We start from the raw sequence: 15,311 nt of genomic DNA, 5'->3' as shown, positions 1-15,311 counted from the left end.
AAGGGGTCAACAATTTAAAAAATAAGATTGTATTTTTTCATATGATATTTAAACAAGAATGTGTCTATAGTACACGGATGCCCCACTCGCACTATCATTTTCTATGTTAAGTGGACCGTGAAATTAGGCTAAAAACTTTAATTTGGCATTAAAATAAGAAAGATGATATCAAAGGAAACATGTGTACTAAGTTTCAAGTTGATTGGACTGCAACTACATCAAAAACTACCTCGATCAAAAACTTGAACCTGAAGCGGGATAGACGGATGGAAGAATGAACGGACAAACGAATAACAGACGAACGAACAGACCAGAAAACCTAATGCCCCTCTATCGTAGGTATAAACATTGTCATTGGACAATTAAAATAACTCTAAGAAAAAAATTGAATCCTCATTATCTACAAAGTTTCCTGAAATTCTATTGTGCGGTTTCAAAGGAATTGCATTGACAAACTGTTGCAGTAGTATATTGAAGCAAATAAGTTCAAAGGGGCATAACTCCTAGAAAAAATATTGAATCATAATTTCCTGTCGACATGCATATTTACATAGTATTTCTTTATTATCTACAAAGTTTCATGAAATTCTGTTGTGCGGTTTCAGAGGAGTTGCGATGACAAACTGTTGCAGTAGTATATTGAAGCAAATAAGTTAAATGGGGCGTAACTCCTAGAAAAAAATTCAATCATAATTCCCTGTCGATATGCACATCTACATATAAAAAAAGAAGATGTTTTATGATTACAAATGAGACAACTGTCCAGAAGAGACCAAAATGATACAGACATTAACAACTATAGGTCACCGTACGACCTTCAACAATGAACAAAGTCGATACCGTATAGTCAGTTATAAAAGGCACCGATATGACAACGTAAAACAATTCAAACGAGAAAAATAACGGCCTTATTTATATATTAAAAAAAATGAACGAAAAAAAAAATATATAACACATAAACAAACGACAACCTCTGAATCACAGGCTCCTGACTTGGGACAGGCACATACATAAATAATGTGGCGGGGTTAAACATGTTAGCGGGATCTCAACCCTCCCCCTAACCTGTGACAGTGGTATAACAGTACAACATAAAAACGAACTATAACCAGATGCTCCGTAGGGCGCAGCTTTATACGACCGCAGAGGTCGAACCCTGAACAGTTGGGGCAAGTATGGACACAACATTCAAGCTCTAGTATCTGAATTTGGATTCTGATTAAATAGTTGACACATCATAGGTTTCTGACACAGAATTTTTGCTTTTGAGCAATTTACTATGCTGTTGAATATTAAACCTCTCAAAGAAAAAATTTTTGAAGAAATTTTATTTTTAAATTCTGAAATCTGAAATGAGAAAAAAATATTGACCCCCACCCCAATTTTTTTTTCACTTCCCCAAAAATGACAGGGGCGGATGCAGGAATTTTCGAAAGGGGGGGGTGCTAACCCAGGGCAAAGGGGGGGGTGCAGGGGGGTGCAAAACATATGTCCCGATACAAATGCATTGATCGGCAAAAATAAAGGGGGGGTGCGCACCCCCGGAACCCCCCCCCCCTGGATCCGCCACTGAATGATCTCAATTCAAATTTCTAATGGAGTTTGCAATATAACTACTCATTTAAAAACATCATAAAATATTAAAATATAAAATGTCATAGTCATGGTTAAAATTAATAATAGTAACTTCTAAAAACATAAATGGGGAATGTGTCCAAAAGGACACAGATGATGCCCCCGCTAGCATATAACGTTATAAAGGGACATAACTCAAGAACTGTACAAGTGAAGCTGCCAAAAAATGAACTTAAACTGAGTTTAGAGGTAATAAGCATTGTATACACATTTCATTAAATTTAGTTGAGACAAACTTAAGTTAAGAGAACAGAAACTAAAACTTTCTTCTATTTTTCCACTTGTAAAGGAGCATAACCCTAAAATGGTAATCAAAGTGCTTGTAATCACTGAATGGTAAAGATTGCTTTAATTTATCAGTTGGTAGTAAAGTGAATATTGCATTGCATATATACTGTAGCATTGATTTAAGTTGATTCAATTTGTTGTTTTTGATTAGAAAATCTTTCAATTTCTTCATTCTGCAATTGGAACAGTTCAGCGGATTGTTTTCAAGTTTCCTGTTAATATCGAAAAAATGTTATTAGATTCTCTCTTAGGCACAAAATATCTTCAAGATTACTATCTTTAGAATCGTATATGATAAAAGGGCTAATATATTTCCTCTTTTTGGTAACCTTATAACCTATGCATCTGAATTTTTCATTATCTGTTAGCAATTCAATATCTAAAATCTATTTAAAAAAAAAACAAACTACAAACTTTGTATACATTTTAAATTTGGTTGTAATGAAATGTTAATTATAATCAGACTGATCTGGTTATCATATACATACTTAACTGGAACGGTGACAAGCGTAAGGTGAAAGTCAGAAAAATGTTTTAATCACGTTCTATTATAGAGGAAATATAAAGCTGCTCACTGATAGAAATTATTGTTTGCAAACGGCTTTATATCAAATACAATTGTGTGGTACAAAAGTGTGCAGTACAAGTTTTTTGAAACTTTGAAATTTTGTCAAAGTAAATATGTTGTCAAAAGTCTATGAAAATTAAACGAGCCAAATTAATGTTAGTCCAGGCAGGAACATATATATTAACCTTAGACATACTGTTCCCACGGTGGGTATGGTTGTCCTGCGAGAGAACGTTCTGTGCTGGTGATTTGGTCCTGTCAGGTGCTGGTGGGTCCTGATTCTGTGCTGGTGGGTTTGTTTACATTGTATCAGAACGGCAATAAAACGACAGTTTTGTTGCTTATTTTTTCTCTGATGCGTCATAAGTACCATGCAAAGTATATTACAACAATATTATATTGCAAAAGTCGTGCAAGTTCGTTAAACGGAATTGTCCTGACGCTGTGCTGGTGATTAGAAAAACGGTCCTGGTTCTGTGCTCTTATGTCCTGATTCTGTGCCTTTATATTTTAGTTAAAAGTGGCATATATTCAAGATCATTGATGCTGTACTGTTATTGACTAATTAACTGTTGTCTGCTTTCTTGAAATTGACATTGTTGTGAATCTGTTTACTGTTATTATGAGAGAAAAAATACCCCTATTTTTTTTATTTTTTTCAAATTAACTGTAATCTTATTTATTGGCCTGTTAATGGAACACTTCTTGCCCCCTTTTAAGATAAGAAAATATGTTTATGATTTTCGGGATTACGATCATTTTGCAAGATCACCAAAATACGTTGTAATTTTTACAATACTTATATAAAGTAGATGATGTGTATGTTTGTTGTCAATGGACAAACCATAAGAAACCAAAGGAAGTATGTGTTAACAACCATACGTCATCGTACGACCTTCAACAATAACCCATAAAATAAAAATGTAAAAGGTTTTGCATAAAAATGGAACAAGCTAACCAAAGATATTACCTTTGCCTACATACTCAATGGAATCGGCTGTAACTAAAAACTCGAATACATGTTAACAGACAGTGGTCATGTTTGTTGATGAATATTGTTTTCCTAGATTCACTCTTGAAAAATCATTTGGTAACATTTGGTCAAGTAATTTCAGAAAAGATCTTTTTGTAATTGCGGACGCCAAGACAATACACGAACCTCACACGACCCCTCGACACAGGTGAGCTTATATATGATCTTATCGCGATTCGGGTTGATAACCAGTTGAAATTAAGCCAGTTTTTTGTGTGTGTAGATTTGTATTGTTTTATAAAAAAAGAAGATGTGGTATGATTGCAAATGAGACAACTATCCACAAAAGACCATAATGACACAGACATTAACAACTATAGGTCACCGTACGGCCTTCAACAATGAGCAAAGCCCATACCGCATAGTCAGCTATAAAAGGCCCCGATAAGACACTGTAAAACAATTCAAACGAGAAAACTAACGGCCTTATTTATGTACAAAAAAAAAAGTCATTGTTAGGTAAGGTATATTATCCTCCTTTCGAAGTAGCCTGGTCCTACAGACAGAAATATGTGTCATTTGTCGGACTAGTCTACTCTTAAAGTAGGGTAGTTTACATAACCTAACAATGAATTTTCTGTTCAGCAAGCAAGATAACCAAAGATATTCCCTTTGTCTACACACTCATTGAAATCGGCTTTAATATTGCAAAAGTTCAAGCAATTAGGGCAAAACTTACCGAGTACAAAAAAATCAAAAGGCTGATGTCTATCTACCTTGCACATTTCAGAAAATTCAGACTGGGTCCAGCAACATTTATAAGCAATTTAAGATTTTGACCCCACAGTTTCCATTCACCACAAATATTCTCGTTACAACGAATCATTTTAAATACAAAAATACCAGTTGCAACCTTTGGTTTATCTATTAATATATGTATACGGATAAAGTTATGAAAGGCAGCAGGGTCACCAGGGTGAGGAGTCCATGTCATCTGAAATAAATGCTAAGCATAGATCTAGAAAGTGACAGATAATCATGACATTAAAAAAACTCTCTTCTTTACGACTTTTTTCGAACAAATTGACACATAAAATGAATTATATAGTATTGTGGAATTTTTAACTTGTGTTCAATTCATTGGTTACATCTTTTTACTAGGATAACAATCCTGTCAAGTATGAGCTGGGTAAAATATTTCAGAAAAGAAGATGGAAATGTGAAAGTTTCCGTGCGTCAGGTGCAACAGCATACGAACAGCTAACATGCCTCGTCAGGGTGGAAGCTAAAAAGTCCACGAAAATTTGATTTAAAACCTTTATTCGTTCCAACAAAGTTATTGAGATATTGTTGAGGATTTAACCATCTACGACAACAATAATTTTTTTTTAGAATTTACAGCTCTTCTATAAATATATGCAAAGTAAACTATTGATCAAATTGCTTGCTATGATTGTTTGGATGTTTGTAAACGACAGGTAAGTAGTCTGTTTACCATATACTAGAATTTGTTTGGACAATAAACATTAACTTCAATTCCTGTCAGTTTGTATTTGTCCAATCAAATCCCAGTAAGTATTGAAACTCCGCCTACCTATTGTTTGAAAACACCCAAGCAAACATAGCAAGCAAGTCAATCAATTTTTTTTTTTGCATGCTTTTATAGAACAGCTGTACTATATAATGCAAAGAAGCGTTTAAGTCTTTCGCCAAAAAATACTATCAATTTCTTTTTGTCCTATGTAAACTTCCGTACCATTTCCTTCCATTCATGATCATTAAATTGAACTGTAAAATATTTCTTGGTACCTTCTTAATTCCTTTATAAGTCTTATGTAAATATAATTATGACAATAACTGTTGTGAGCACAAGATTCACTGCACACTTTTAAAGTTTTGCTTCATCAAACATTAAAATGTGAACTTAAGTTTTGAGACTTTTTTAATCGACACGATTGGGATTTTTGTATATGAGAACATGGTTTATTAGTTGAAAATGCGGCTTTGAACTAGCTTTCAATACCTGCGAGTATTCGTTGTTCAATAATGTGTGTCTTTGTGTTATTATTTTATGTGATAAATTGTTGTGTTGGTACACCACTGTAACAATGAAGGAGGAAATGAGGAGGGTTGGTTGGGTGGAAGGGGTATGCGGAGCGCTAACAAACATGTCTATGTGGCATGGGCTTTGATCATTGTTGAAGCATCAATGTAATGGGCATTTAATATCTAAATAAAACTATTCTTATTTTAGATATTATATATTGTTATCTTATATTGGACGAAACGGATGTTGCCCTTTTATGTAATTATGTTATACAAGTTACGATCATTTGAAAACACATATTAAACAGCCAAATGGATGCACAAGAGCTAAAATAGGAGTCATAGATCCTATTGACAACAATTATCTGCCCAATTTTATTGATTTTGTAACATTTGTTTCAAATATGACCAACTTCTTATCCAAAATCACCAGCACCGTATCAGGACCCACCAGCACAATGACAGGACCCACCAGCACAGTATCAGGACATGAATTAATTGAGAAAATGCTAAATTTTAATAAATTGCAATGTTTTTTCACAATATAGTTTTGTCGTGTGGATTACGGTATAGAAAGCGGACTCTATGAGCATTTTTGTCTTATTTTTTCAGTTCTAGATTTTCTGAAAATGAGCATTTTTGTGTTACGCTTACTGAAACCGTTTAGAGGGTCAACTTTTTAATGGTTTATATATGAACCCATAAGAAACAAAATTGAAAAATCTCAACTGTTTTCTTCCATTTTTTATGAGTGAATACGTCAAAAATCATCTTTTTCGTCTTTGTTTACATTTTTGCATTGATCACCAGTACCCGTCAGGACCGAATCACCAGCACAGAACGTTCTCTCGCAGGACAACCATACCCACCGTGGTTCCCATGTCCAGGTGTTCGGACGACGCTGACAACGACGCTGACGACGACGAAGACAACGACCCTGACACGACGACGACCCCGAAGTGATACCAATATGTGGTAGTGTGGATTTTTATCATATTAATCATTTATATATTTTATATGTTTTATAGGTTATTCCGAGACACCATTAATTATATTCTTTCATTTGCAGAGTAGTTTACTTAAGTTTACCTTTATTCTATTGATTGCCTGTTGATTATTCATTGATCCATAAAATCTAATTGTTTACCTTGTAGCATTTACCTACTATTGATTTTACTATCAGTACTCACTGTTCACTAGAGTGTATAGGTTTTCTTGTATTCTGATTGGTTAATTAAGCCTCCCCCCCCCCCCCCCCCCTCCCAGTTTTGGTGGTAGTTTTGAAAACAGTATAAATGGAGGATTGATGTCTTTGTTGTGATACTGATATATTTGTATGTTTTGATGGACTTTGTGCTCATAGACTTTATATTGTGTTTGATTAGTAGTTCCATAAGTTCTATGGATTAGTATAGTGATGGAATTCATTCTGGAACAGGACATCATGACTTTATATGGTAAGTTACATTTTGTACTCTTTGAGCACAGGTACTTGAGGACAGGACCCTATAGGAGCCTTGTGATGCCCCCCTCCCCCTTTTTTTTTTTTTTTTAATCGAGCAAAAATATCATTATTTTCGCTTATATTCAGCTCTCTGTATGCTATTTATCACTTCAAATGCAAGGAATACTATCAAATACCAGTTTCTAAAATTTGGGGTTTCTGATATATGTATAGGCGGAAAGGTCACAGGTACTTGAGGACAGGACCCTATAGGAGCCTTGTGATGCCCCCCTCCCCCTTTTTTTTTTTTTTTTAATCGAGCAAAAATATCATTATTTTCGCTTATATTCAGCTCTCTGTATGCTATTTATCACTTCAAATGCAAGGAATACTATCAAATACCAGTTTCTAAAATTTGGGGTTTCTGATATATGTATAGGCGGAAAGGTAAGTCACTCAGGTTTGTTTACATTGAGGTACTGCTCGGGATATTTCTTGAAATTTTCTATTAAATTATGTCCTACCTGTTCCAATATCGTATTTCTTCTTCGCCATATATATTATCCTCACTGAAAACATACATAAATAATCAAAATACAGGTATAAAGTCCTCCTCTGGGACACTTTTCACTCGCGATTTGAATATTTTCAACCACATTTTAGTAGAAGCTACGGAAGTGACATCGCTAGCGACATCTGTGCGGTATTTTCAAAAGGGCGGTAACCATTTCACATGTTACCTATTCTGTAACTCCCTCCTAAATCAAGAGAACCATAATCACTCCCGATCGATCGATTTCCGAATGGCAATGACGACAACGGTAAAACGCGAGAATTCCGAATATATTTTAAGTAATTGTTTTGGCGCAAAATTATGAACTGAAAAAGAATGACAAATATAAATGAAATGTCAAATAAGTCTAATTTGTTCAACTGGATAATTGATAACATTGAGGAAGGGGCTATAGATGAATCAATTGATTTAATAGATATTAAAGAAAAAACTGCAGCTGAAGGGACATCAGTTGGAAATTTAATAAAACAAATATATAAAAATGTGAAGGTGAAAAATGCACGCAGCAAAAGTAACTGGTGCAAAATGACCAAACGTTACTTTGGTATAAAGTGGAAAATTAATACACCAGTTGTGCTAGATATAAGCACATTTGGAACACATATCCCCATTGATTTTGTCTTGTTATCAAAAACTTTAAGCTGTATAACTATAGGTCATTTTAACAAAACCATAATAAATGGATTGAAGGTGCTTACTGAAGCTCAGTTAAAATTGGACCAAACTTGGACTTTAATGGTTATGGGTAAAAAGATAGACCCTGTTAGCTTAGGGGTAGACAAAACATTTAATTTACCATCATGTTTTGAAATAATAAGACAGTTGCGTTATTGTAATGGTGTTGAGGAAGTTGATGAGTCAATGCAAAATAAAGACTTCTTAAAAGAGCATGTTTCAAAACTTTTTGATGAAAACTCAGAACAAATTAGATACAGGTCAAAATTATGTCAAAAGGTGCTCCCATTTAAAAAATCACACAAAGCATCAGCATCATGTGTGCATTGTAAATGTTTGGAAAAAGCAGTTATTGTTAAAAATTTTCAACTTGAAGAAACAACGAAAAAACCTTTGAATGAGAATTTAAATTCCACAAATGCAACTTGCATAAGATCAAATACAGATCAGGATGTAATACTATCTACAGAAGATAATAATGACATGTCAGAAATTCTAACAAAAATTTTCCCTGAATGTAGTGATAAAATGAAATTATTTTTAATGTCGCAGAAAATGGCAATTGAAAGAAACCCACATGGAAGGCGTTGGAACAGAGACATCGTTCGTCTGTGTCTAACATTATGGTGCAGAAGCCCTAAGGGGTATACAGAACTTAGAAATAGTCAGTTTGTCATCCTCCCTTCTGAGAAATTACTACAAAGATTTAAAAATACTGTAAATCAAGAAGCTGGAATAAATAATGATATGCTTCATTGGATGGCAAATGAGGCCAAGCTAAAAAATATACCACCCGAGGGTTATGAAGGTGGGCTCATTATTGATGAAATGTCGATTCAGCAAGATCTACAGTTAAAAAAGATAAATGGAAAAATAGAATTGATTGGATTTACTGAATTATCTCCAGAGTCAGTAGTTTTTGATAAATTGAAATCCAACAAGAACGAAAGAATTTTAGCGAGTCATGCACTTCAACTTGTATTCCTAGGGTCGACAGGTTTTCGGTTTCCTTTCGCACATTTTCCTGCAAGCACTGCATCTGGACATGAACTCTATTTATTAGTATGGCAATCTGTGAATAGGTTAATGAACTTTGGGTTTAAAATCATGTTTGTTAGCACTGATGGGGCACAGACTAATAGAGACCTCTTTAAGCTTTTAATGCCTGAATTTAGTTCTGCCAAACCAGTAACATGCTCCTTTAATAATATTTACAGTAATGATAAGATAAGTTTCATCATGGATGTTTCTCATGTTATTAAAAAAATTAGGAACAATATCTTAAAAAGTGGAAGTGAATCTCAATGTAAAAGACATATGAAGTTTGAAGGTAATTTTATTGAATGGAATCATTTCAAAAGGGCTTATTCATGGGATATTTCAACCCATCCCTTTCCAGTGCATCATAAATTGTCACAAGATCATTTTTATCTGACATCAGAGGCAAAAATGCGCAATCACTTAGCAGAAGATGTACTGAATGCTGATATGTATCATTTGATGAAGCTGTATCAACAAACTTTGGGAGAATCAGGCTCTATGTTAAATGCTACTGTCAAATTATTGTCAAATACAAGTGTTCTGATAGCAAATTTTAGGGATAATAGGGCTATAACTGACTTAAGTGATGACAGATTAAGACAGAACCATGATGTAATGGATTTTTTCATTAAATGGGAAAAAAGTATTCAATTGGACACAACTGTCAAGCAAAAAGAAATGTGTATGATATCTCACCAAACCAGGCAGGACATAGTTTCATGTATTTTAGGATTTGAAGAATATTGTCAGTATAGGTTAAAAAACAACAATGCCTCTGTTATCCCCAGTAGACTAAATAGTGACGTTATTGAGAACGTATTTTGCCAACAGCGCACTTTACATAGTGGCGCCAACACAAATCCTACATACCTTGGTTACTGTCATGCAATGAACTCCGTCATCTTGGGCCAAACAACAGTGTCAAGAAAATCAAATACTGGTGGTGATACAGCACAACCTCCAACACAACAAAATCAAGTAAAGGTATAAAATAAGTCACTTCCAATATATACATTATGTACACTTTATCTGTTTTCATGTAGTCCTGAAATTAAAAAGAAATGTCACAAATATAATGCATGCATAAAATAAATAAGAACAATTTCATTACTAGCTGCCATTTATTATGGCGCTTTTGTGTGATGAAAGGGAGAGTACTGTAAGTGATGAGATACATGTATAATTCAAATTTAGATTGAAAAAGTATATTCAATACTACAGAACAAATTACTCATACTGAACATGCTGAATTTAGTAGTTTGAATAAAAAAAAAGATGTGGTGTGATTGCCAATGAGACAACTCTTCACAAGAGACCAAATGACACAGAAATTAACAACTACATGTATAATATGTTACTATACTTCCTTCAACAATGAGCAAAGCCCATACGGCATAGTCAGCTATAAAAGGCAAGAAATGACAAATGTAAAACAATTCAAAAGACAAAACTAACGGCCTAATTTATGTACAAAAAAATATCAAAAAAACCCATATGTAATACAGCAACAAATGACAACCACTGAATTACAGGCTCCTGACTTGGGACAGGCACATACAATGTACATACATAATGTGGCAGGGTTAATGGTTGAAGCTCAAAAGATCTTCTTATAATTTCAAAATAAGGTTTATTGAGATTTGTTTTCTTTAAAAGGTAATTATTGGTTTACTTTTATTATAAGAGTAAGGAGGAAAAAAATCACCTCCCCCCCCCCCCCCCCCCCCCACAAACACACACACACACACATTTTCTGAAAAAAAGAATCAAGTTAATAAAATGAAAATTGTGTTAGATGTATTATAACATATATAGATGGTGAAGATTGGATCAATTGGACATCAGTGTTGAAATAATATTTTCTTTGCCAAAACATCTGTAATTTCTTCTTTCCTTTTCTTGGAGGAAATTGTAATTGTAATGTCTTTGCAAATTAGTAATAAGTCTTTTTTGTGAAAGAGCTGTCATTTAAAAAAACAACATTTTGGCTTGCTATATTTTTTAAAGAACCATACCCCTTTCCCTCCTATTGCAAAAAAAAATCCATTATTAACAGAAGCTTTTATTCAACCATCATTCTTAATTTGAGAGAAATTTCAAAATGAGTTTGTATTAAAAAAAGAAAACCCTCCAAATTATTTTCTCTAACCCCTCTTTTAACTTGGAATTATCTAGTTCCTTAACATAATCAAGTATACTTGCTTACTTTATTATAAGCACAAGGGACAAGTGAATGACCCGTCCTCCTCAGTCAAACATGCCCATTCTGCTTCATCCTCTAAATTAACACATTGCCGATGAAACCATAATGTGCAAACATCACAATTAATCCAATCTTCACCGTCTATATATGTTTTATTACATATAGCACAATTTTCATCCTCTATTGTCTCTTCTACTTTCTTGGTTTTTTTCCCTTTTCCTTTCCCCTTTCCTTTAGATTTTTTTTTGCCATAATTTCTTGTCCTTTTTGTTTTAGTCAGTGTTGAAGGAGCAGTCCCAGACAAACTAGTTTCTGGTTCAGAAGAAACATGTAGAGAGCCAGAGGGCCCAATCATGTCATCATGCACTGATTGTTCAGAGACAGGCACAGACTGAGAGATCCCACTAGGTCCGGGCTGAGGTTCATAAGAATCAGGTATATTTAGAGTTTCAATACATGTATCACTATCTAATATTTTCTTTGCCAAAACATTGGTAATTTCTTCTTTCCTTTTCTGGGAGGAAATTTTAATTTTAATGTCTTTGCAAATTAGTAATAAGTCTTTTTTGGTGAAAGAGTAGTCATTTAAATATTTTGGATTCTGAAGAAGTTCTGATTTAAGACGCAAGAAGGATGACTGTTTATTGGTTGATTTGTCTTCGGTATAAAATTTCATGTCAAACTTTTTGATAGATTTCTTTCCCTTTTCAGTCACTTTTTTTCTCAATGCCTTTCCTTTTTCTCTTTTTAAAAAAGCCAGAAAATCTCTTCTAAACTGACTCAAGCTTACTTTCAGAAACAAAGTCACAACTGACTGGAATAAAATGAGAAAGTTGTCAACAGCTGTTGCCATGGAATTAAGTAATGTGCGAATGTCATGGTCATTCTCACATTCATCCTCAGAAGAGGTGGTAACGGATGAGGTCACGCACATTAACCATGCCTCATATAACTCGTAGTCATCAAACAGTTGCTTTAAAGAATCATTATACAAATTTTTACCATATATGACTAAATTTTCATGGGTCAATTTTTGGCGGCATTGAATTTCAAGCTTTTGAAAAAAATCAAAAGCAGAGTCAGAAATATTTGTTAGTCCCTCACGCTGATTTTGTTTACGCTTAATTTCATCTAAACTAGTTTTATCAGTAGATACATCTACTAACTCACCAAAGGTACAGCACATTGAATTCAAAATGTTCATTTTATTTTGTAAATCTTTCAGTTCCTTTTCTTTACCTTTTGCAAATAATGAGTTTCTTATCTTCTGTGACAAATTGTGCTTTAATTTTGCAATCACATACCCACTGATATATCTAATTTTGCCCTTTCCAGCAGGATCTAACTCTTGAGTTAAAGATGGTTTAGGTAAGGGTTCAGGTGAAGTCAGATGCAGATGAGAAGATAAAGTTTCAAAAAACTTTCTTTCAATGTAAAATAATACAGATGTTAAAAGTCTATAAGCTGGACCTTTCAATTCTTGTAGTTCATACTTTTTAAGCAGAACAGAAGTGCTACATTCATATTCTTCTGAATTTATGTGTTTATTGAATTTAATAAAAAAATCATTCCTATGCTTCTGAGTGTATTTATCCTTATCTTCAGGGAAGCAGTTCAGCCCTATGTCATCAATAATTGATGCCTGCTGATCAAACCAATCATTGAATAAATTAAAGTTTTTAAGAATTAATTCTTTAAAATATAAGATCTGCTCTTCTGCAGGGGTATCCAAAAATTCTAATAAAACATTGTCAAAGGCCAGCTTTGAAGGGAGAGGATCAGTAGAGAATACTTTCTGGTTGTCATCAGTTAAAATTGTATCTAAAAATTCAAGTTTTTCTATTTCAGAATCTGAAAAATCTGAATCATTATCAAAATCAATAAAATCTTTCTCAAATGTTTTGCTGCATGCATCACTATCACTAGAAGCTGATTCAGTTTCTGAATATGAAAGTTTTTCAAGTTGAGTTTTATTTCGGCAACATGTTAAATCTTGGTTAAGCTCACCTACACTGAATGATTCATAAAAGTTCAATACATATCCTGGATGCTTTTTGCAAAGATGTTTTTTGAAATTGACTACTTTTAAACCATTTACAGACACTGCTCTTCCCACTGCGACACCTAATTGACCTGGTTGAACACTGTGTTGGCAATTTACTGTTACATTTTCTAAACTCATACCTTGGGCTTTATGAATTGTAAGTGCATAAGCTAATTTTAATGGCAGTTGAATGCGCTTTGCAATAATAATTTTCCCAACAGGATCATAAGTGGAAAAAATTTCTGCTCCAATATTTGCCGTAACTATTTTCTCACCAATTTTGAAATTAACATCAACAGATTTATTATGCAGTTGAACAGCAATACCACGAACACCATTCACTAAAACATCACTAAGATTTTTGATCAACATAACAGGACACCCTACCTTTAGCCCTAAATTCTTTGGCGCTAAAAACTTGTTTATATAGTGTGCAGAACCTTCATCTACTGAATGGTATGTTTGAAGCTCTCCTTGTATTTGATTTAGTTTATTATAATTGAACATATCAACGTCAATGTTTCTAGCAAAAAGTTGGACACTGCCTGCTTCATCCTGCAGAGGTCTATTTAATGATTGTAGAAATGCTACTGATTCATCTGAAGGATCCCCAACCTCTAATTCATTAATACATGTTATCAAATTATGTTCGTCTTGTCGGTGTACAATATGTAAATTGATCTTGTGGGGGAAATAACTCTCAAACCATGGTAAACGAAAACAGAGGTTGCCAGGGTCACCATACAGTTCATTTGAAACTGGTGGAAGCTGATAAAAATCTCCTACAAGAATAACTTGAATGTTTCCAAATATATCTGGAGAGTTCCTAATTTGCCTACACAAAACCTGGACCTGATTTAAAACTTTAGAGCTAACCATTGAAATCTCATCAATAATTAAAGTTTCAACAGATTCAATATTGGATTTGGCAACTGTGTATCTCTCATCTGTTCTAAGTAAATGAACAATTTCCTCTATTAAATACCTTCCGTCCCTTATTCCTGACCACTTGTGAAGTGTTTGTGCACCTAGGTTGCCGTAGTGTGTGGCAGCGATACCAGTTGAACACACGATAGAGACGTTTTTCTTTTGACTATATCTCATAAATTCAACAATTTTCTCAACAAGAAATGTCTTACCAGTGCCTGCTTGGCCTGAAATCAGTAAATTATGGCCATTAACGGCCAAATTGAATGCGAATTTCTGGTCTTCATCCATTATTGTTGTTGTTGTCTGTTGTTATAAAATTTCCCGCAAAATATATTCGGAATTCTCGCGTTTTACCGTTGTCGTCATTGCCATTCGGAAATCGATCGATCGGGAGTGATTATGGTTCTCTTGATTTAGGAGGGAGTTACAGAATAGGTAACATGTGAAATGGTTACCGCCCTTTTGAAAATACCGCACAGATGTCGCTAGCGATGTCACTTCCGTAGCTTCTACTAAAATGTGGTTGAAAATATTCAAATCGCGAGTGAAAAGTGTCCCAGAGGAGGACTTTATACCTGTATTTTGATTATTTATGTATGTTTTCAGTGAGGATAATATATATGGCGAAGAAGAAATACGATATTGGAACAGGTAGGACATAATTTAATAGAAAATTTCAAGAAATATCCCGAGCAGTACCTCAATGTAAACAAACCTGAGTGACTTACCTTTCCGCCTATACATATATCAGAAACCCCAAATTTTAGAAACTGGTATTTGATAGTATTCCTTGCATTTGAAGTGATAAATAGCATACAGAGAGCTGAATATAAGCGAAAATAATGATATTTTTGCTCGATTAAAAAAAAAAAAAAAAGGGGGAGGGGGGC

General features: G+C 34.0%; 1 long non-coding RNA gene across 1 annotated transcript; it reads right to left on the bottom strand.

The window, feature by feature from the left end:
* Positions 1 to 7,232: 7,232 nt before the first annotated feature.
* LOC139528852 (uncharacterized) lies at positions 7,233 to 15,304 on the bottom strand. Its single transcript, XR_011665695.1, has 2 exons — positions 14,631 to 15,304; positions 7,233 to 7,523 (listed from the first exon to the last, which is right to left on the bottom strand). It is a non-coding gene; the product is annotated as an uncharacterized lncRNA (long non-coding RNA).
* Between the last annotated feature and the right edge of the window lie 7 nt (positions 15,305 to 15,311).

The sequence above is a fragment of the Mytilus edulis genome, chromosome 6, assembly GCF_963676685.1.
Source record: "Mytilus edulis chromosome 6, xbMytEdul2.2, whole genome shotgun sequence".
NCBI lineage: Eukaryota > Metazoa > Mollusca > Bivalvia > Mytilida > Mytilidae > Mytilus > Mytilus edulis.
The sequence above is the reverse complement of the archived record's forward strand: the minus strand, read 5'-3'. Positions and strand labels throughout refer to the sequence as shown.